The sequence below is a fragment of the Ambystoma mexicanum genome, chromosome 2q (assembly GCF_040938575.1).
Source record: "Ambystoma mexicanum isolate Mex_15411 chromosome 2q, UKY_AmexF1_1, whole genome shotgun sequence".
In the NCBI taxonomy this organism is placed as follows: Eukaryota; Metazoa; Chordata; class Amphibia; order Caudata; family Ambystomatidae; genus Ambystoma; species Ambystoma mexicanum.
The window spans coordinates 125,655,957-125,677,503 of record NC_090924.1 but is presented as its reverse complement, the minus strand read 5'-3'; the positions used below and the strand labels follow the sequence as shown (position 1 = coordinate 125,677,503).

Sequence of the window (21,547 nt, the reverse complement as noted above, 5' to 3'; positions counted from 1 at the left end):
AGCTCTGCTTTCAGGAAGTTCAGCAGAAGCAGTCCAACTTCTGTTCCCACTTCAGAGGAAAAGCTTTCTCGGGCCAGAGAAAGCCAGGGAATCACTGTACCGGCAAGTGCATTTCTTACAACTGTTAATCCCTCAGAACACAGAAATGAAGAAGCTGTATATGAAAATGTATTATTTCTTTGGTACACTAACCTATGTAACTAATATGGACCATTTCAGAGGACGGAGCTGACCCAACTGTGATCCCAGAGACCCAAATACCCAGCAGTAGGGAAAATAAATCCTCTCTGTGCTCTGCAACATTACATACACAAAATGCAAGCGCGTGCATTTTTTTATTGGCCCCATATACAGAATACATGTGAGGATGCTTGCCTTCCCAGTGTATTTCTCAAGCTCTTGAGAGCATATGCTATTTCCATGGGAACGCAAATAAGTTCATACTTTACATTTGTGTGTGACAAAAGGGGAAAAAAACTATTTTGTGTAAAATGCCAGCAGAGAGTGTTTCTGCCCGGTCTCGAACCGGGACCTTAACCACTACACTACAGAAACAGCTGCTTGCTCACCTTTGTAGGGACTGGGAGAACAGGTGCAAAGGGCAGTGCAAGTGGACCTGCTTAAAGACTAATCAAATGCCTTGCGCCTGAAGCTCACACAATCCAGCCTAAAACATACGTCCTATCAAGCATGCGCACATATACAAGTATGCCAGCTGAGGGCCTATGCAGCGTACAGAGGGAAGGACATATTTCCACTTTGAGATCGGACGGCCAAAACTCACAAGCAAATCAAGGAATGTTACTGAGAGCTAACAGAGAACACAAAGGGCTTGTCGCAAGGACATGGCACGCAAAGAGGTTCAGGAAGTGAATTGTTCATCGACTACTGCTTACCGAGAAAACCAGAGAGTCTGTCCAATGAAAATAACATTGAAAAAACAAAAAAAAGGAGCTCAAGTTAACCACCTTGATTGGGCTCTCTCGCACCCAAAGCGAGAATCATACCCCTAGACCAACGAGCCACGGTCCTTTGAGCATTTGACGGAATTGTCCTCAGCGTTTGCACCCCCCTTAGGATTCGAGGCCAAGAATGCCTATTCCTGAAGTTTGTTCCTGCCGCTGAAAGCCTTGTCGGTGTATGAGCCAAATGAATGCCCCAGTCGGCACGCTCTGACTGTCTTCACAGGTCTCCTCCTCATCCCGAAGGTTGGTGGCCCATTGACATCAGGGTGGAAGGTGCTTGCGATACACTGTTCCTTCCTTCCTTCCTTCCTTTATTCCTCTTATGCTGTTTATGTAATAAGAGGGGACGATACACAGAAGAGAGAAAGTGGCCCAACACACTAGATTAGCAGTCTTCTGATCAATCTGCAGCTGGCAAGGTGGGGGAGAGCCTTTATTTTGCACCTGCTGGGATCTGCATTGGCAGAAGCTCTGAGGGCTGGGCCTTTCCTTTTGCCTGTAAAAACAAAAAGCAGCCCTCCTCCCTCCAGCCCTGAGAGCATGGGCGTGACACTGGAAAAAGCAGCATCTCCCCTTTGGTAAAGATGACCATTGCACAGCTGCTCACTCAGAGCTCGATCGTGCTCGATCAGGCGAGATATATTTAGGTCACCAGCAAAGTCTGTTCTCTTTTCTTGCGTAGGGTGAGCATTCACAGAGCCCAGCTTCGTTGACAAGAGTGCAAAAGGTGTATACTAAAAGCTTTCTGCTTTACTTGAGCGCCATGGCCGTTATTATATTTTGGCTGCTCCAAGCAATCTCTGTCCAGCCGATGCAAATTTCCAGCTCAAATTTTCCCAGCACTCAAAAAGTCCCTCCTCCCGCCAGCTCTGCTTTCAGGAAGTTCAGCAGAAGCAGTCCAACTTCTGTTCCCACTTCAGAGGAAAAGCTTTCTCGGGCCAGAGAAAGCCAGGGAATCACTGTACCGGCAAGTGCATTTCTTACAACTGGTAATCCCTCAGAACACAGAAATGAAGAAGCTGTATATGAAAATGTATTATTTCTTTGGTACACTAACCTATGTAACTAATATGGACCATTTCAGAGGACGGAGCTGACCCAACTGTGATCCCAGAGACCCAAATACCCAGCAGTAGGGAAAATAAATCCTCTCTGTGCTCTGCAACATTACATACACAAAATGCAAGCGCGTGCATTTTTTTATTGGCCCCATATACAGAATACATGTGAGGATGCTTGCCTTCCCAGTGTATTTCTCAAGCTCTTGAGAGCATATGCTATTTCCATGGGAACGCAAATAAGTTCATACTTTACATTTGTGTGTGACAAAAGGGGAAAAAAACTATTTTGTGTAAAATGCCAGCAGAGAGTGTTTCTGCCCGGTCTCGAACCGGGGACCTTTCGCGTGTGAGGCGAACGTGATAACCACTACACTACAGAAACAGCTGCTTACTCACCTTTGTAGGGACTGGGAGAACAGGTGCAAAGGGCAGTGCAAGTGGACCTGCTTAAAGACTAATCAAATGCCTTGCGCCTGAAGCTCACACAATCCAGCCTAAAACATACGTCCTATCAAGCATGCGCACATATACAAGTATGCCAGCTGAGGGCCTATGCAGCGTACAGAGGGAAGGACATATTTCCACTTTGAGATCGGACGGCCAAAACTCACAAGCAAATCAAGGAATGTTACTGAGAGCTAACAGAGAACACAAAGTGCTTGTCGCAAGGACATGGCACGCAAAGAGGTTCAGGAAGTGAATTGTTCATCGACTACTGCTTACCGAGAAAACCAGAGAGTCTGTCCAATGAAAATAACATTGAAAAAACAAAAAATAGGAGCTCAAGTTAACCACCTTGATTGGGACCTCTCGCACCCAAAGCGAGAATCATACCCCTAGACCAACGAGCCACGGTCCTTTGAGCATTTGACGGAATTGTCCTCAGCGTTTGCACCCCCCTTAGGATTCGAGGCCAAGAATGCCTATTCCTGAAGTTTGTTCCTGCCGCTGAAAGCCTTGTCGGTGTATGAGCCAAATGAATGCCCCAGTCGGCACGCTCTGACTGTCTTCACAGGTCTCCTCCTCATCCCGAAGGTTGGTGGCCCATTGACATCAGGGTGGAAGGTGCTTGCGATACACTGTTCCTTCCTTCCTTCCTTCCTTTATTCCTCTTATGCTGTTTATGTAATAAGAGGGGACGATACACAGAAGAGAGAAAGTGGCCCAACACACTAGACTAGCAGTCTTCTGATCAATCTGCAGCTGGCAAGGTGGGGGAGAGCCTTTATTTTGCACCTGCTGGGATCTGCATTGGCAGAAGCTCTGAGGGCTGGGCCTTTCCTTTTGCCTGTAAAAACAAAAAGCAGCCCTCCTCCCTCCAGCCCTGAGAGCATGGGCGTGACACTGGAAAAAGCAGCATCTCCCCTTTGGTAAAGATGACCATTGCACAGCTGCTCACTCAGAGCTCGATCGTGCTCGATCAGGCGAGATATATTTAGGTCACCAGCAAAGTCTGTTCTCTTTTCTTGCGTAGGGTGAGCATTCACAGAGCCCAGCTTCGTTGACAAGAGTGCAAAAGGTGTATACTAAAAGCTTTCTGCTTTACTTGAGCGCCATGGCCGTTATTATATTTTGGCTGCTCCAAGCAATCTCTGTCCAGCCGATGCAAATTTCCAGCTCAAATTTTCCCAGCACTCAAAAAGTCCCTCCTCCCGCCAGCTCTGCTTTCAGGAAGTTCAGCAGAAGCAGTCCAACTTCTGTTCCCACTTCAGAGGAAAAGCTTTCTCGGGCCAGAGAAAGCCAGGGAATCACTGTACCGGCAAGTGCATTTCTTACAACTGGTAATCCCTCAGAACACAGAAATGAAGAAGCTGTATATGAAAATGTATTATTTCTTTGGTACACTAACCTATGTAACTAATATGGACCATTTCAGAGGACGGAGCGGACCCAACTGTGATCCCAGAGACCCAAATACCCAGCAGTAGGGAAAATAAATCCTCTCTGTGCTCTGCAACATTACATACACAAAATGCAAGCGCGTGCATTTTTTTATTGGCCCCATATACAGAATACATGTGAGGATGCTTGCCTTCCCAGTGTATTTCTCAAGCTCTTGAGAGCATATGCTATTTCCATGGGAACGCAAATAAGTTCATACTTTACATTTGTGTGTGACAAAAGGGGAAAAAAACTATTTTGTGTAAAATGCCAGCAGAGAGTGTTTCTGCCCGGTCTCGAACCGGGGACCTTTCGCGTGTGAGGCGAACGTGATAACCACTACACTACAGAAACAGCTGCTTGCTCACCTTTGTAGGGACTGGGAGAACAGGTGCAAAGGGCAGTGCAAGTGGACCTGCTTAAAGACTAATCAAATGCCTTGCGCCTGAAGCTCACACAATCCAGCCTAAAACATACGTCCTATCAAGCATGCGCACATATACAAGTATGCCAGCTGAGGGCCTATGCAGCGTACAGAGGGAAGGACATATTTCCACTTTGAGATCGGACGGCCAAAACTCACAAGCAAATCAAGGAATGTTACTGAGAGCTAACAGAGAACACAAAGTGCTTGTCGCAAGGACATGGCACGCAAAGAGGTTCAGGAAGTGAATTGTTCATCGACTACTGCTTACCGAGAAAACCAGAGAGTCTGTCCAATGAAAATAACATTGAAAAAACAAAAAAAAGGAGCTCAAGTTAACCACCTTGATTGGGCTCGTCCGGGATTTGAACCCGGGACCTCTCGCACCCAAAGCGAGAATCATACCCCTAGACCAACGAGCCACGGTCCTTTGAGCATTTGACGGAATTGTCCTCAGCGTTTGCACCCCCCTTAGGATTCGAGGCCAAGAATGCCTATTCCTGAAGTTTGTTCCTGCCGCTGAAAGCCTTGTCGGTGTATGAGCCAAATGAATGCCCCAGTCGGCACGCTCTGACTGTCTTCACAGGTCTCCTCCTCATCCCGAAGGTTGGTGGCCCATTGACATCAGGGTGGAAGGTGCTTGCGATACACTGTTCCTTCCTTCCTTCCTTCCTTCCTTTATTCCTCTTATGCTGTTTATGTAATAAGAGGGGACGATACACAGAAGAGAGAAAGTGGCCCAACACACTAGACTAGCAGTCTTCTGATCAATCTGCAGCTGGCAAGGTGGGGGAGAGCCTTTATTTTGCACCTGCTGGGATCTGCATTGGCAGAAGCTCTGAGGGCTGGGCCTTTCCTTTTGCCTGTAAAAACAAAAAGCAGCCCTCCTCCCTCCAGCCCTGAGAGCATGGGCGTGACACTGGAAAAAGCAGCATCTCCCCTTTGGTAAAGATGACCATTGCACAGCTGCTCACTCAGAGCTCGATCGTGCTCGATCAGGCGAGATATATTTAGGTCACCAGCAAAGTCTGTTCTCTTTTCTTGCGTAGGGTGAGCATTCACAGAGCCCAGCTTCGTTGACAAGAGTGCAAAAGGTGTATACTAAAAGCTTTCTGCTTTACTTGAGCGCCATGGCCGTTATTATATTTTGGCTGCTCCAAGCAATCTCTGTCCAGCCGATGCAAATTTCCAGCTCAAATTTTCCCAGCACTCAAAAAGTCCCTCCTCCCGCCAGCTCTGCTTTCAGGAAGTTCAGCAGAAGCAGTCCAACTTCTGTTCCCACTTCAGAGGAAAAGCTTTCTCGGGCCAGAGAAAGCCAGGGAATCACTGTACCGGCAAGTGCATTTCTTACAACTGGTAATCCCTCAGAACACAGAAATGAAGAAGCTGTATATGAAAATGTATTATTTCTTTGGTACACTAACCTATGTAACTAATATGGACCATTTCAGAGGACGGAGCGGACCCAACTGTGATCCCAGAGACCCAAATACCCAGCAGTAGGGAAAATAAATCCTCTCTGTGCTCTGCAACATTACATACACAAAATGCAAGCGCGTGCATTTTTTTATTGGCCCCATATACAGAATACATGTGAGGATGCTTGCCTTCCCAGTGTATTTCTCAAGCTCTTGAGAGCATATGCTATTTCCATGGGAACGCAAATAAGTTCATACTTTACATTTGTGTGTGACAAAAGGGGAAAAAAACTATTTTGTGTAAAATGCCAGCAGAGAGTGTTTCTGCCCGGTCTCGAACCGGGGACCTTTCGCGTGTGAGGCGAACGTGATAACCACTACACTACAGAAACAGCTGCTTGCTCACCTTTGTAGGGACTGGGAGAACAGGTGCAAAGGGCAGTGCAAGTGGACCTGCTTAAAGACTAATCAAATGCCTTGCGCCTGAAGCTCACACAATCCAGCCTAAAACATACGTCCTATCAAGCATGCGCACATATACAAGTATGCCAGCTGAGGGCCTATGCAGCGTACAGAGGGAAGGACATATTTCCACTTTGAGATCGGACGGCCAAAACTCACAAGCAAATCAAGGAATGTTACTGAGAGCTAACAGAGAACACAAAGTGCTTGTCGCAAGGACATGGCACGCAAAGAGGTTCAGGAAGTGAATTGTTCATCGACTACTGCTTACCGAGAAAACCAGAGAGTCTGTCCAATGAAAATAACATTGAAAAAACAAAAAAAAGGAGCACAAGTTAACCACCTTGATTGGGCTCGTCCGGGATTTGAACCCGGGACCTCTCGCACCCAAAGCGAGAATCATACCCCTAGACCAACGAGCCACGGTCCTTTGAGCATTTGACGGAATTGTCCTCAGCGTTTGCACCCCCCTTAGGATTCGAGGCCAAGAATGCCTATTCCTGAAGTTTGTTCCTGCCGCTGAAAGCCTTGTCGGTGTATGAGCCAAATGAATGCCCCAGTCGGCACGCTCTGACTGTCTTCACAGGTCTCCTCCTCATCCCGAAGGTTGGTGGCCCATTGACATCAGGGTGGAAGGTGCTTGCGATACACTGTTCCTTCCTTCCTTCCTTCCTTCCTTTATTCCTCTTATGCTGTTTATGTAATAAGAGGGGACGATACACAGAAGAGAGAAAGTGGCCCAACACACTAGACTAGCAGTCTTCTGATCAATCTGCAGCTGGCAAGGTGGGGGAGAGCCTTTATTTTGCACCTGCTGGGATCTGCATTGGCAGAAGCTCTGAGGGCTGGGCCTTTCCTTTTGCCTGTAAAAACAAAAAGCAGCCCTCCTCCCTCCAGCCCTGAGAGCATGGGCGTGACACTGGAAAAAGCAGCATCTCCCCTTTGGTAAAGATGACCATTGCACAGCTGCTCACTCAGAGCTCAATCGTGCTCGATCAGGCGAGATATATTTAGGTCACCAGCAAAGTCTGTTCTCTTTTCTTGCGTAGGGTGAGCATTCACAGAGCCCAGCTTCGTTGACAAGAGTGCAAAAGGTGTATACTAAAAGCTTTCTGCTTTACTTGAGCGCCATGGCCGTTATTATATTTTGGCTGCTCCAAGCAATCTCTGTCCAGCCGATGCAAATTTCCAGCTCAAATTTTCCCAGCACTCAAAAAGTCCCTCCTCCCGCCAGCTCTGCTTTCAGGAAGTTCAGCAGAAGCAGTCCAACTTCTGTTCCCACTTCAGAGGAAAAGCTTTCTCGGGCCAGAGAAAGCCAGGGAATCACTGTACCGGCAAGTGCATTTCTTACAACTGGTAATCCCTCAGAACACAGAAATGAAGAAGCTGTATATGAAAATGTATTATTTCTTTGGTACACTAACCTATGTAACTAATATGGACCATTTCAGAGGACGGAGCGGACCCAACTGTGATCCCAGAGACTCAAATACCCAGCAGTAGGGAAAATAAATCCTCTCTGTGCTCTGCAACATTACATACACAAAATGCAAGCGCGTGCATTTTTTTATTGGCCCCATATACAGAATACATGTGAGGATGCTTGCCTTCCCAGTGTATTTCTCAAGCTCTTGAGAGCATATGCTATTTCCATGGGAACGCAAATAAGTTCATACTTTACATTTGTGTGTGACAAAAGGGGAAAAAAACTATTTTGTGTAAAATGCCAGCAGAGAGTGTTTCTGCCCGGTCTCGAACCAGGGACCTTTTGCGTGTGAGGCGAACGTGATAACCACTACACTACAGAAACAGCTGCTTACTCACCTTTGTAGGGACTGGGAGAACAGGTGCAAAGGGCAGTGCAAGTGGACCTGCTTAAAGACTAATCAAATGCCTTGCGCCTGAAGCTCACACAATCCAGCCTAAAACATACGTCCTATCAAGCATGCGCACATATACAAGTATGCCAGCTGAGGGCCTATGCAGCGTACAGAGGGAAGGACATATTTCCACTTTGAGATCGGACGGCCAAAACTCACAAGCAAATCAAGGAATGTTACTGAGAGCTAACAGAGAACACAAAGTGCTTGTCGCAAGGACATGGCACGCAAAGAGGTTCAGGAAGTGAATTGTTCATCGACTACTGCTTACCGAGAAAACCAGAGAGTCTGCCCAATGAAAATAACATTGAAAAAACAAAAAATAGGAGCTCAAGTTAACCACCTTGATTGGGACCTCTCGCACCCAAAGCGAGAATCATACCCCTAGACCAACGAGCCACGGTCCTTTGAGCATTTGACGGAATTGTCCTCAGCGTTTGCACCCCCCTTAGGATTCGAGGCCAAGAATGCCTATTCCTGAAGTTTGTTCCTGCCGCTGAAAGCCTTGTCGGTGTATGAGCCAAATGAATGCCCCAGTCGGCACGCTCTGACTGTCTTCACAGGTCTCCTCCTCATCCCGAAGGTTGGTGGCCCATTGACATCAGGGTGGAAGGTGCTTGCGATACACTGTTCCTTCCTTCCTTCCTTCCTTCCTTTATTCCTCTTATGCTGTTTATGTAATAAGAGGGGACGATACACAGAAGAGAGAAAGTGGCCCAACACACTAGACTAGCAGTCTTCTGATCAATCTGCAGCTGGCAAGGTGGGGGAGAGCCTTTATTTTGCACCTGCTGGGATCTGCATTGGCAGAAGCTCTGAGGGCTGGGCCTTTCCTTTTGCCTGTAAAAACAAAAAGCAGCCCTCCTCCCTCCAGCCCTGAGAGCATGGGCGTGACACTGGAAAAAGCAGCATCTCCCCTTTGGTAAAGATGACCATTGCACAGCTGCTCACTCAGAGCTCGATCGTGCTCGATCAGGCGAGATATATTTAGGTCACCAGCAAAGTCTGTTCTCTTTTCTTGCGTAGGGTGAGCATTCACAGAGCCCAGCTTCGTTGACAAGAGTGCAAAAGGTGTATACTAAAAGCTTTCTGCTTTACTTGAGCGCCATGGCCGTTATTATATTTTGGCTGCTCCAAGCAATCTCTGTCCAGCCGATGCAAATTTCCAGCTCAAATTTTCCCAGCACTCAAAAAGTCCCTCCTCCCGCCAGCTCTGCTTTCAGGAAGTTCAGCAGAAGCAGTCCAACTTCTGTTCCCACTTCAGAGGAAAAGCTTTCTCGGGCCAGAGAAAGCCAGGGAATCACTGTACCGGCAAGTGCATTTCTTACAACTGGTAATCCCTCAGAACACAGAAATGAAGAAGCTGTATATGAAAATGTATTATTTCTTTGGTACACTAACCTATGTAACTAATATGGACCATTTCAGAGGACGGAGCGGACCCAACTGTGATCCCAGAGACCCAAATACCCAGCAGTAGGGAAAATAAATCCTCTCTGTGCTCTGCAACATTACATACACAAAATGCAAGCGCGTGCATTTTTTTATTGGCCCCATATACAGAATACATGTGAGGATGCTTGCCTTCCCAGTGTATTTCTCAAGCTCTTGAGAGCATATGCTATTTCCATGGGAACGCAAATAAGTTCATACTTTACATTTGTGTGTGACAAAAGGGGAAAAAAACTATTTTGTGTAAAATGCCAGCAGAGAGTGTTTCTGCCCGGTCTCGAACCGGGGACCTTTCGCGTGTGAGGCGAACGTGATAACCACTACACTACAGAAACAGCTGCTTGCTCACCTTTGTAGGGACTGGGAGAACAGGTGCAAAGGGCAGTGCAAGTGGACCTGCTTAAAGACTAATCAAATGCCTTGCGCCTGAAGCTCACACAATCCAGCCTAAAACATACGTCCTATCAAGCATGCGCACATATACAAGTATGCCAGCTGAGGGCCTATGCAGCGTACAGAGGGAAGGACATATTTCCACTTTGAGATCGGACGGCCAAAACTCACAAGCAAATCAAGGAATGTTACTGAGAGCTAACAGAGAACACAAAGTGCTTGTCGCAAGGACATGGCACGCAAAGAGGTTCAGGAAGTGAATTGTTCATCGACTACTGCTTACCGAGAAAACCAGAGAGTCTGTCCAATGAAAATAACATTGAAAAAACAAAAAAAAGGAGCTCAAGTTAACCACCTTGATTGGGCTCGTCCGGGATTTGAACCCGGGACCTCTCGCACCCAAAGCGAGAATCATACCCCTAGACCAACGAGCCACGGTCCTTTGAGCATTTGACGGAATTGTCCTCAGCGTTTGCACCCCCCTTAGGATTCGAGGCCAAGAATGCCTATTCCTGAAGTTTGTTCCTGCCGCTGAAAGCCTTGTCGGTGTATGAGCCAAATGAATGCCCCAGTCGGCACGCTCTGACTGTCTTCACAGGTCTCCTCCTCATCCCGAAGGTTGGTGGCCCATTGACATCAGGGTGGAAGGTGCTTGCGATACACTGTTCCTTCCTTCCTTCCTTCCTTTATTCCTCTTATGCTGTTTATGTAATAAGAGGGGACGATACACAGAAGAGAGAAAGTGGCCCAACACACTAGACTAGCAGTCTTCTGATCAATCTGCAGCTGGCAAGGTGGGGGAGAGCCTTTATTTTGCACCTGCTGGGATCTGCATTGGCAGAAGCTCTGAGGGCTGGGCCTTTCCTTTTGCCTGTAAAAACAAAAAGCAGCCCTCCTCCCTCCAGCCCTGAGAGCATGGGCGTGACACTGGAAAAAGCAGCATCTCCCCTTTGGTAAAGATGACCATTGCACAGCTGCTCACTCAGAGCTCGATCGTGCTCGATCAGGCGAGATATATTTAGGTCACCAGCAAAGTCTGTTCTCTTTTCTTGCGTAGGGTGAGCATTCACAGAGCCCAGCTTCGTTGACAAGAGTGCAAAAGGTGTATACTAAAAGCTTTCTGCTTTACTTGAGCGCCATGGCCGTTATTATATTTTGGCTGCTCCAAGCAATCTCTGTCCAGCCGATGCAAATTTCCAGCTCAAATTTTCCCAGCACTCAAAAAGTCCCTCCTCCCGCCAGCTCTGCTTTCAGGAAGTTCAGCAGAAGCAGTCCAACTTCTGTTCCCACTTCAGTGGAAAAGCTTTCTCGGGCCAGAGAAAGCCAGGGAATCACTGTACCGGCAAGTGCATTTCTTACAACTGGTAATCCCTCAGAACACAGAAATGAAGAAGCTGTATATGAAAATGTATTATTTCTTTGGTACACTAACCTATGTAACTAATATGGACCATTTCAGAGGACGGAGCGGACCCAACTGTGATCCCAGAGACCCAAATACCCAGCAGTAGGGAAAATAAATCCTCTCTGTGCTCTGCAACATTACATACACAAAATGCAAGCGCGTGCATTTTTTTATTGGCCCCATATACAGAATACATGTGAGGATGCTTGCCTTCCCAGTGTATTTCTCAAGCTCTTGAGAGCATATGCTATTTCCATGAGAACGCAAATAAGTTCATACTTTACATTTGTGTGTGACAAAAGGGGAAAAAAACTATTTTGTGTAAAATGCCAGCAGAGAGTGTTTCTGCCCGGTCTCGAACCGGGGACCTTTCGCGTGTGAGGCGAACGTGATAACCACTACACTACAGAAACAGCTGCTTGCTCACCTTTGTAGGGACTGGGAGAACAGGTGCAAAGGGCAGTGCAAGTGGACCTGCTTAAAGACTAATCAAATGCCTTGCGCCTGAAGCTCACACAATCCAGCCTAAAACATACGTCCTATCAAGCATGCGCACATATACAAGTATGCCAGCTGAGGGCCTATGCAGCGTACAGAGGGAAGGACATATTTCCACTTTGAGATCGGACGGCCAAAACTCACAAGCAAATCAAGGAATGTTACTGAGAGCTAACAGAGAACACAAAGTGCTTGTCGCAAGGACATGGCACGCAAAGAGGTTCAGGAAGTGAATTGTTCATCGACTACTGCTTACCGAGAAAACCAGAGAGTCTGTCCAATGAAAATAACATTGAAAAAACAAAAAAAAGGAGCTCAAGTTAACCACCTTGATTGGGCTCGTCCGGGATTTGAACCCGGGACCTCCAACGAGCCACGGTCCTTTGAGCATTTGACGGAATTGTCCTCAGCGTTTGCACCCCCCTTAGGATTCGAGGCCAAGAATGCCTATTCCTGAAGTTTGTTCCTGCCGCTGAAAGCCTTGTCGGTGTATGAGCCAAATGAATGCCCCAGTCGGCACGCTCTGACTGTCTTCACAGGTCTCCTCCTCATCCCGAAGGTTGGTGGCCCATTGACATCAGGGTGGAAGGTGCTTGCGATACACTGTTCCTTCCTTCCTTCCTTCCTTCCTTCCTTTATTCCTCTTATGCTGTTTATGTAATAAGAGGGGACGATACACAGAAGAGAGAAAGTGGCCCAACACACTAGACTAGCAGTCTTCTGATCAATCTGCAGCTGGCAAGGTGGGGGAGAGCCTTTATTTTGCACCTGCTGGGATCTGCATTGGCAGAAGCTCTGAGGGCTGGGCCTTTCCTTTTGCCTGTAAAAACAAAAAGCAGCCCTCCTCCCTCCAGCCCTGAGAGCATGGGCGTGACACTGGAAAAAGCAGCATCTCCCCTTTGGTAAAGATGACCATTGCACAGCTGCTCACTCAGAGCTCGATCGTGCTCGATCAGGCGAGATATATTTAGGTCACCAGCAAAGTCTGTTCTCTTTTCTTGCGTAGGGTGAGCATTCACAGAGCCCAGCTTCGTTGACAAGAGTGCAAAAGGTGTATACTAAAAGCTTTCTGCTTTACTTGAGCGCCATGGCCGTTATTATATTTTGGCTGCTCCAAGCAATCTCTGTCCAGCCGATGCAAATTTCCAGCTCAAATTTTCCCAGCACTCAAAAAGTCCCTCCTCCCGCCAGCTCTGCTTTCAGGAAGTTCAGCAGAAGCAGTCCAACTTCTGTTCCCACTTCAGAGGAAAAGCTTTCTCGGGCCAGAGAAAGCCAGGGAATCACTGTACCGGCAAGTGCATTTCTTACAACTGGTAATCCCTCAGAACACAGAAATGAAGAAGCTGTATATGAAAATGTATTATTTCTTTGGTACACTAACCTATGTAACTAATATGGACCATTTCAGAGGACGGAGCGGACCCAACTGTGATCCCAGAGACTCAAATACCCAGCAGTAGGGAAAATAAATCCTCTCTGTGCTCTGCAACATTACATACACAAAATGCAAGCGCGTGCATTTTTTTATTGGCCCCATATACAGAATACATGTGAGGATGCTTGCCTTCCCAGTGTATTTCTCAAGCTCTTGAGAGCATATGCTATTTCCATGGGAACGCAAATAAGTTCATACTTTACATTTGTGTGTGACAAAAGGGGAAAAAAACTATTTTGTGTAAAATGCCAGCAGAGAGTGTTTCTGCCCGGTCTCGAACCGGGGACCTTTCGCGTGTGAGGCGAACGTGATAACCACTACACTACAGAAACAGCTACTTACTCACCTTTGTAGGGACTGGGAGAACAGGTGCAAAGGGCAGTGCAAGTGGACCTGCTTAAAGACTAATCAAATGCCTTGCGCCTGAAGCTCACACAATCCAGCCTAAAACATACGTCCTATCAAGCATGCGCACATATACAAGTATGCCAGCTGAGGGCCTATGCAGCGTACAGAGGGAAGGACATATTTCCACTTTGAGATCGGACGGCCAAAACTCACAAGCAAATCAAGGAATGTTACTGAGAGCTAACAGAGAACACAAAGTGCTTGTCGCAAGGACATGGCACGCAAAGAGGTTCAGGAAGTGAATTGTTCATCGACTACTGCTTACCGAGAAAACCAGAGAGTCTGTCCAATGAAAATAACATTGAAAAAACAAAAAATAGGAGCTCAAGTTAACCACCTTGATTGGGACCTCTCGCACCCAAAGCGAGAATCATACCCCTAGACCAACGAGCCACGGTCCTTTGAGCATTTGACGGAATTGTCCTCAGCGTTTGCACCCCCCTTAGGATTCGAGGCCAAGAATGCCTATTCCTGAAGTTTGTTCCTGCCGCTGAAAGCCTTGTCGGTGTATGAGCCAAATGAATGCCCCAGTCGGCACGCTCTGACTGTCTTCACAGGTCTCCTCCTCATCCCGAAGGTTGGTGGCCCATTGACATCAGGGTGGAAGGTGCTTGCGATACACTGTTCCTTCCTTCCTTCCTTCCTTCCTTTATTCCTCTTATGCTGTTTATGTAATAAGAGGGGACGATACACAGAAGAGAGAAAGTGGCCCAACACACTAGACTAGCAGTCTTCTGATCAATCTGCAGCTGGCAAGGTGGGGGAGAGCCTTTATTTTGCACCTGCTGGGATCTGCATTGGCAGAAGCTCTGAGGGCTGGGCCTTTCCTTTTGCCTGTAAAAACAAAAAGCAGCCCTCCTCCCTCCAGCCCTGAGAGCATGGGCGTGACACTGGAAAAAGCAGCATCTCCCCTTTGGTAAAGATGACCATTGCACAGCTGCTCACTCAGAGCTCGATCGTGCTCGATCAGGCGAGATATATTTAGGTCACCAGCAAAGTCTGTTCTCTTTTCTTGCGTAGGGTGAGCATTCACAGAGCCCAGCTTCGTTGACAAGAGTGCAAAAGGTGTATACTAAAAGCTTTCTGCTTTACTTGAGCGCCATGGCCGTTATTATATTTTGGCTGCTCCAAGCAATCTCTGTCCAGCCGATGCAAATTTCCAGCTCAAATTTTCCCAGCACTCAAAAAGTCCCTCCTCCCGCCAGCTCTGCTTTCAGGAAGTTCAGCAGAAGCAGTCCAACTTCTGTTCCCACTTCAGAGGAAAAGCTTTCTCGGGCCAGAGAAAGCCAGGGAATCACTGTACCGGCAAGTGCATTTCTTACAACTGGTAATCCCTCAGAACACAGAAATGAAGAAGCTGTATATGAAAATGTATTATTTCTTTGGTACACTAACCTATGTAACTAATATGGACCATTTCAGAGGACGGAGCGGACCCAACTGTGATCCCAGAGACCCAAATACCCAGCAGTAGGGAAAATAAATCCTCTCTGTGCTCTGCAACATTACATACACAAAATGCAAGCGCGTGCATTTTTTTATTGGCCCCATATACAGAATACATGTGAGGATGCTTGCCTTCCCAGTGTATTTCTCAAGCTCTTGAGAGCATATGCTATTTCCATGAGAACGCAAATAAGTTCATACTTTACATTTGTGTGTGACAAAAGGGGAAAAAAACTATTTTGTGTAAAATGCCAGCAGAGAGTGTTTCTGCCCGGTCTCGAACCGGGGACCTTTCGCGTGTGAGGCGAACGTGATAACCACTACACTACAGAAACAGCTGCTTGCTCACCTTTGTAGGGACTGGGAGAACAGGTGCAAAGGGCAGTGCAAGTGGACCTGCTTAAAGACTAATCAAATGCCTTGCGCCTGAAGCTCACACAATCCAGCCTAAAACATACGTCCTATCAAGCATGCGCACATATACAAGTATGCCAGCTGAGGGCCTATGCAGCGTACAGAGGGAAGGACATATTTCCACTTTGAGATCGGACGGCCAAAACTCACAAGCAAATCAAGGAATGTTACTGAGAGCTAACAGAGAACACAAAGTGCTTGTCGCAAGGACATGGCACGCAAAGAGGTTCAGGAAGTGAATTGTTCATCGACTACTGCTTACCGAGAAAACCAGAGAGTCTGTCCAATGAAAATAACATTGAAAAAACAAAAAAAAGGAGCTCAAGTTAACCACCTTGATTGGGCTCGTCCGGGATTTGAACCCGGGACCTCTCGCACCCAAAGCGAGAATCATACCCCTAGACCAACGAGCCACGGTCCTTTGAGCATTTGACGGAATTGTCCTCAGCGTTTGCACCCCCCTTAGGATTCGAGGCCAAGAATGCCTATTCCTGAAGTTTGTTCCTGCCGCTGAAAGCCTTGTCGGTGTATGAGCCAAATGAATGCCCCAGTCGGCACGCTCTGACTGTCTTCACAGGTCTCCTCCTCATCCCGAAGGTTGGTGGCCCATTGACATCAGGGTGGAAGGTGCTTGCGATACACTGTTCCTTCCTTCCTTCCTTCCTTCCTTTATTCCTCTTATGCTGTTTATGTAATAAGAGGGGACGATACACAGAAGAGAGAAAGTGGCCCAACACACTAGACTAGCAGTCTTCTGATCAATCTGCAGCTGGCAAGGTGGGGGAGAGCCTTTATTTTGCACCTGCTGGGATCTGCATTGGCAGAAGCTCTGAGGGCTGGGCCTTTCCTTTTGCCTGTAAAAACAAAAAGCAGCCCTCCTCCCTCCAGCCCTGAGAGCATGGGCGTGACACTGGAAAAAGCAGCATCTCCCCTTTGGTAAAGATGACCATTGCACAGCTGCTCACTCAGAGCTCGATCGTGCTCGATCAGGCGAGATATATTTAGGTCACCAGCAAAGTCTGTTCTCTTTTCTTGCGTAGGGTGAGCATTCACAGAGCCCAGCTTCGTTGACAAGAGTGCAAAAGGTGTATACTAAAAGCTTTCTGCTTTACTTGAGCGCCATGGCCGTTATTATATTTTGGCTGCTCCAAGCAATCTCTGTCCAGCCGATGCAAATTTCCAGCTCAAATTTTCCCAGCACTCAAAAAGTCCCTCCTCCCGCCAGCTCTGCTTTCAGGAAGTTCAGCAGAAGCAGTCCAACTTCTGTTCCCACTTCAGAGGAAAAGCTTTCTCGGGCCAGAGAAAGCCAGGGAATCACTGTACCGGCAAGTGCATTTCTTACAACTGGTAATCCCTCAGAACACAGAAATGAAGAAGCTGTATATGAAAATGTATTATTTCTTTGGTACACTAACCTATGTAACTAATATGGACCATTTCAGAGGACGGAGCGGACCCAACTGTGATCCCAGAGACCCAAATACCCAGCAGTAGGGAAAATAAATCCTCTCTGTGCTCTGCAACATTACATACACAAAATGCAAGCGCGTGCATTTTTTTATTGGCCCCATATACAGAATACATGTGAGGATGCTTGCCTTCCCAGTGTATTTCTCAAGCTCTTGAGAGCATATGCTATTTCCATGGGAACGCAAATAAGTTCATACTTTACATTTGTGTGTGACAAAAGGGGAAAAAAACTATTTTGTGTAAAATGCCAGCAGAGAGTGTTTCTGCCCGGTCTCGAACCGGGGACCTTTCGCGTGTGAGGCGAACGTGATAACCACTACACTACAGAAACAGCTGCTTGCTCACCTTTGTAGGGACTGGGAGAACAGGTGCAAAGGGCAGTGCAAGTGGACCTGCTTAAAGACTAATCAAATGCCTTGCGCCTGAAGCTCACACAATCCAGCCTAAAACAAACGTCCTATCAAGCATGCGCACATATACAAGTATGCCAGCTGAGGGCCTATGCAGCGTACAGAGGGAAGGACATATTTCCACTTTGAGATCGGACGGCCAAAACTCACAAGCAAATCAAGGAATGTTACTGAGAGCTAACAGAGAACACAAAGTGCTTGTCGCAAGGACATGGCACGCAAAGAGGTTCAGGAAGTGAATTGTTCATCGACTACTGCTTACCGAGAAAACCAGAGAGTCTGTCCAATGAAAATAACATTGAAAAAACAAAAAAAAGGAGCACAAGTTAACCACCTTGATTGGGCTCGTCCGGGATTTGAACCCGGGACCTCTCGCACCCAAAGCGAGAATCATACCCCTAGACCAAGGAGCCACGGTCCTTTGAGCATTTGACGGAATTGTCCTCAGCGTTTGCACCCCCCTTAGGATTCGAGGCCAAGAATGCCTATTCCTGAAGTTTGTTCCTGCCGCTGAAAGCCTTGTCGGTGTATGAGCCAAATGAATGCCCCAGTCGGCACGCTCTGACTGTCTTCACAGGTCTCCTCCTCATCCCGAAGGTTGGTGGCCCATTGACATCAGGGTGGAAGGTGCTTGCGATACACTGTTCCTTCCTTCCTTCCTTCCTTCCTTTATTCCTCTTATGCTGTTTATGTAATAAGAGGGGACGATACACAGAAGAGAGAAAGTGGCCCAACACACTAGACTAGCAGTCTTCTGATCAATCTGCAGCTGGCAAGGTGGGGGAGAGCCTTTATTTTGCACCTGCTGGGATCTGCATTGGCAGAAGCTCTGAGGGCTGGGCCTTTCCTTTTGCCTGTAAAAACAAAAAGCAGCCCTCCTCCCTCCAGCCCTGAGAGCATGGGCGTGACACTGGAAAAAGCAGCATCTCCCCTTTGGTAAAGATGACCATTGCACAGCTGCTCACTCAGAGCTCAATCGTGCTCGATCAGGCGAGATATATTTAGGTCACCAGCAAAGTCTGTTCTCTTTTCTTGCGTAGGGTGAGCATTCACAGAGCCCAGCTTCGTTGACAAGAGTGCAAAAGGTGTATACTAAAAGCTTTCTGCTTTACTTGAGCGCCATGGCCGTTATTATATTTTGGCTGCTCCAAGCAATCTCTGTCCAGCCGATGCAAATTTCCAGCTCAAATTTTCCCAGCACTCAAAAAGTCCCTCCTCCCGCCAGCTCTGCTTTCAGGAAGTTCAGCAGAAGCAGTCCAACTTCTGTTCCCACTTCAGAGGAAAAGCTTTCTCGGGCCAGAGAAAGCCAGGGAATCACTGTACCGGCAAGTGCATTTCTTACAACTGGTAATCCCTCAGAACACAGAAATGAAGAAGCTGTATATGAAAATGTATTATTTCTTTGGTACACTAACCTATGTAACTAATATGGACCATTTCAGAGGACGGAGCGGACCCAACTGTGATCCCAGAGACTCAAATACCCAGCAGTAGGGAAAATAAATCCTCTCTGTGCTCTGCAACATTACATACACAAAATGCAAGCGCGTGCATTTTTTTATTGGCCCCATATACAGAATACATGTGAGGATGCTTGCCTTCCCAGTGTATTTCTCAAGCTCTTGAGAGCATATGCTATTTCCATGGGAACGCAAATAAGTTCATACTTTACATTTGTGTGTGACAAAAGGGGAAAAAAACTATTTTGTGTAAAATGCCAGCAGAGAGTGTTTCTGCCCGGTCTCGAACCGGGGACCTTTCGCGTGTGAGGCGAACGTGATAACCACTACACTACAGAAACAGCTGCTTACTCACCTTTGTAGGGACTGGGAGAACAGGTGCAAAGGGCAGTGCAAGTGGACCTGCTTAAAGACTAATCAAATGCCTTGCGCCTGAAGCTCACACAATCCAGCCTAAAACATACGTCCTATCAAGCATGCGCACATATACAAGTATGCCAGCTGAGGGCCTATGCAGCGTACAGAGGGAAGGACATATTTCCACTTTGAGATCGGACGGCCAAAACTCACAAGCAAATCAAGGAATGTTACTGAGAGCTAACAGAGAACACAAAGTGCTTGTCGCAAGGACATGGCACGCAAAGAGGTTCAGGAAGTGAATTGTTCATCGACTACTGCTTACCGAGAAAACCAGAGAGTCTGCCCAATGAAAATAACATTGAAAAAACAAAAAATAGGAGCTCAAGTTAACCACCTTGATTGGGACCTCTCGCACCCAAAGCGAGAATCATACCCCTAGACCAACGAGCCACGGTCCTTTGAGCATTTGACGGAATTGTCCTCAGCGTTTGCACCCCCCTTAGGATTCGAGGCCAAGAATGCCTATTCCTGAAGTTTGTTCCTGCCGCTGAAAGCCTTGTCGGTGTATGAGCCAAATGAATGCCCCAGTCGGCACGCTCTGACTGTCTTCACAGGTCTCCTCCTCATCCCGAAGGTTGGTGGCCCATTGACATCAGGGTGGAAGGTGCTTGCGATACACTGTTCCTTCCTTCCTTCCTTCCTTCCTTTATTCCTCTTATGCTGTTTATGTAATAAGAGGGGACGATACACAGAAGAGAGAAAGTGGCCCAACACACTAGACTAGCAGTCTTCTGATCAATCTGCAGCTGGCAAGGTGGGGGAGAGCCTTTATTTTGCACCTGCTGGGATCTGCATTGGCAGAAGCTCTGAGGGCTGGGCCTTTCCTTTTGCCTGTAAAAACAAAAAGCAGCCCTCCTCCCTCCAGCCCTGAGAGCATGGGCGTGACACTGGAAAAAGCAGCATCTCCCCTTTGGTAAAGATGACCATTGCACAGCTGCTCACTCAGAGCTCGATCGTGCTCGATCAGGCGAGATATATTTAGGTCACCAGCAAAGTCTGTTCTCTTTTCTTGCGTAGGGTGAGCATTCACAGAGCCCAGCTTCGTTGACAAGAGTGCAAAAGGTGTATACTAAAAGCTTTCTGCTTTACTTGAGCGCCATGGCCGTTATTATATTTTGGCTGCTCCAAGCAATCTCTGTCCAGCCGATGCAAATTTCCAGCTCAAATTTTCCCAGCACTCAAAAAGTCCCTCCTCCCGCCAGCTCTGCTTTCAGGAAGTTCAGCAGAAGCAGTCCAACTTCTGTTCCCACTTCAGAGGAAAAGCTTTCTCGGGCCAGAGAAAGCCAGGGAATCACTGTACCGGCAAGTGCATTTCTTACAACTGGTAATCCCTCAGAACACAGAAATGAAGAAGCTGTATATGAAAATGTATTATTTCTTTGGTACACTAACCTATGTAACTAATATGGACCATTTCAGAGGACGGAGCGGACCCAACTGTGATCCCAGAGACCCAAATACCCAGCAGTAGGGAAAATAAATCCTCTCTGTGCTCTGCAACATTACATACACAAAATGCAAGCGCGTGCATTTTTTTATTGGCCCCATATACAGAATACATGTGAGGATGCTTGCCTTCCCAGTGTATTTCTCAAGCTCTTGAGAGCATATGCTATTTCCATGGGAACGCAAATAAGTTCATACTTTACATTTGTGTGTGACAAAAGGGGAAAAAAACTATTTTGTGTAAAATGCCAGCAGAGAGTGTTTCTGCCCGGTCTCGAACCGGGGACCTTTCGCGTGTGAGGCGAACGTGATAACCACTACACTACAGAAACAGCTGCTTGCTCACCTTTGTAGGGACTGGGAGAACAGGTGCAAAGGGCAGTGCAAGTGGACCTGCTTAAAGACTAATCAAATGCCTTGCGCCTGAAGCTCACACAATCCAGCCTAAAACATACGTCCTATCAAGCATGCGCACATATACAAGTATGCCAGCTGAGGGCCTATGCAGCGTACAGAGGGAAGGACATATTTCCACTTTGAGATCGGACGGCCAAAACTCACAAGCAAATCAAGGAATGTTACTGAGAGCTAACAGAGAACACAAAGTGCTTGTCGCAAGGACATGGCACGCAAAGAGGTTCAGGAAGTGAATTGTTCATCGACTACTGCTTACCGAGAAAACCAGAGAGTCTGTCCAATGAAAATAACATTGAAAAAACAAAAAAAAGGAGCTCAAGTTAACCACCTTGATTGGGCTCGTCCGGGATTTGAACCCGGGACCTCCAACGAGCCACGGTCC

General features: G+C 47.2%; 15 non-coding genes across 15 annotated transcripts; all 15 read right to left on the bottom strand.

Moving 5' to 3' along the window:
• Positions 1-2,335: 2,335 nt before the first annotated feature.
• TRNAV-CAC (transfer RNA valine (anticodon CAC)) lies at positions 2,336-2,408 on the bottom strand. Its single transcript has one exon. It is a non-coding gene; the product is annotated as a tRNA-Val (tRNA).
• A 1,780-nt stretch (positions 2,409-4,188) lies between these two features.
• TRNAV-CAC (transfer RNA valine (anticodon CAC)) lies at positions 4,189-4,261 on the bottom strand. The gene has a single exon. It is a non-coding gene; the product is annotated as a tRNA-Val (tRNA).
• Positions 4,262-4,681: 420 nt separating this feature from the next.
• TRNAP-UGG (transfer RNA proline (anticodon UGG)) lies at positions 4,682-4,753 on the bottom strand. Its single transcript has one exon. It is a non-coding gene; the product is annotated as a tRNA-Pro (tRNA).
• Positions 4,754-6,068: 1,315 nt separating this feature from the next.
• TRNAV-CAC (transfer RNA valine (anticodon CAC)) lies at positions 6,069-6,141 on the bottom strand. Its single transcript has one exon. It is a non-coding gene; the product is annotated as a tRNA-Val (tRNA).
• Positions 6,142-6,561: 420 nt separating this feature from the next.
• On the bottom strand, positions 6,562-6,633 carry TRNAP-UGG (transfer RNA proline (anticodon UGG)). Its single transcript has one exon. It is a non-coding gene; the product is annotated as a tRNA-Pro (tRNA).
• Positions 6,634-7,948: 1,315 nt separating this feature from the next.
• Positions 7,949-8,021, bottom strand: TRNAV-CAC (transfer RNA valine (anticodon CAC)). The gene has a single exon. It is a non-coding gene; the product is annotated as a tRNA-Val (tRNA).
• Positions 8,022-9,805: 1,784 nt separating this feature from the next.
• On the bottom strand, positions 9,806-9,878 carry TRNAV-CAC (transfer RNA valine (anticodon CAC)). The gene has a single exon. It is a non-coding gene; the product is annotated as a tRNA-Val (tRNA).
• A 420-nt stretch (positions 9,879-10,298) lies between these two features.
• TRNAP-UGG (transfer RNA proline (anticodon UGG)) lies at positions 10,299-10,370 on the bottom strand. The gene has a single exon. It is a non-coding gene; the product is annotated as a tRNA-Pro (tRNA).
• Positions 10,371-11,681: 1,311 nt separating this feature from the next.
• Positions 11,682-11,754, bottom strand: TRNAV-CAC (transfer RNA valine (anticodon CAC)). The gene has a single exon. It is a non-coding gene; the product is annotated as a tRNA-Val (tRNA).
• Positions 11,755-13,533: 1,779 nt separating this feature from the next.
• On the bottom strand, positions 13,534-13,606 carry TRNAV-CAC (transfer RNA valine (anticodon CAC)). Its single transcript has one exon. It is a non-coding gene; the product is annotated as a tRNA-Val (tRNA).
• A 1,784-nt stretch (positions 13,607-15,390) lies between these two features.
• Positions 15,391-15,463, bottom strand: TRNAV-CAC (transfer RNA valine (anticodon CAC)). The gene has a single exon. It is a non-coding gene; the product is annotated as a tRNA-Val (tRNA).
• Positions 15,464-15,883: 420 nt separating this feature from the next.
• Positions 15,884-15,955, bottom strand: TRNAP-UGG (transfer RNA proline (anticodon UGG)). Its single transcript has one exon. It is a non-coding gene; the product is annotated as a tRNA-Pro (tRNA).
• A 1,315-nt stretch (positions 15,956-17,270) lies between these two features.
• Positions 17,271-17,343, bottom strand: TRNAV-CAC (transfer RNA valine (anticodon CAC)). Its single transcript has one exon. It is a non-coding gene; the product is annotated as a tRNA-Val (tRNA).
• Positions 17,344-19,150: 1,807 nt separating this feature from the next.
• TRNAV-CAC (transfer RNA valine (anticodon CAC)) lies at positions 19,151-19,223 on the bottom strand. Its single transcript has one exon. It is a non-coding gene; the product is annotated as a tRNA-Val (tRNA).
• A 1,784-nt stretch (positions 19,224-21,007) lies between these two features.
• TRNAV-CAC (transfer RNA valine (anticodon CAC)) lies at positions 21,008-21,080 on the bottom strand. Its single transcript has one exon. It is a non-coding gene; the product is annotated as a tRNA-Val (tRNA).
• Between the last annotated feature and the right edge of the window lie 467 nt (positions 21,081-21,547).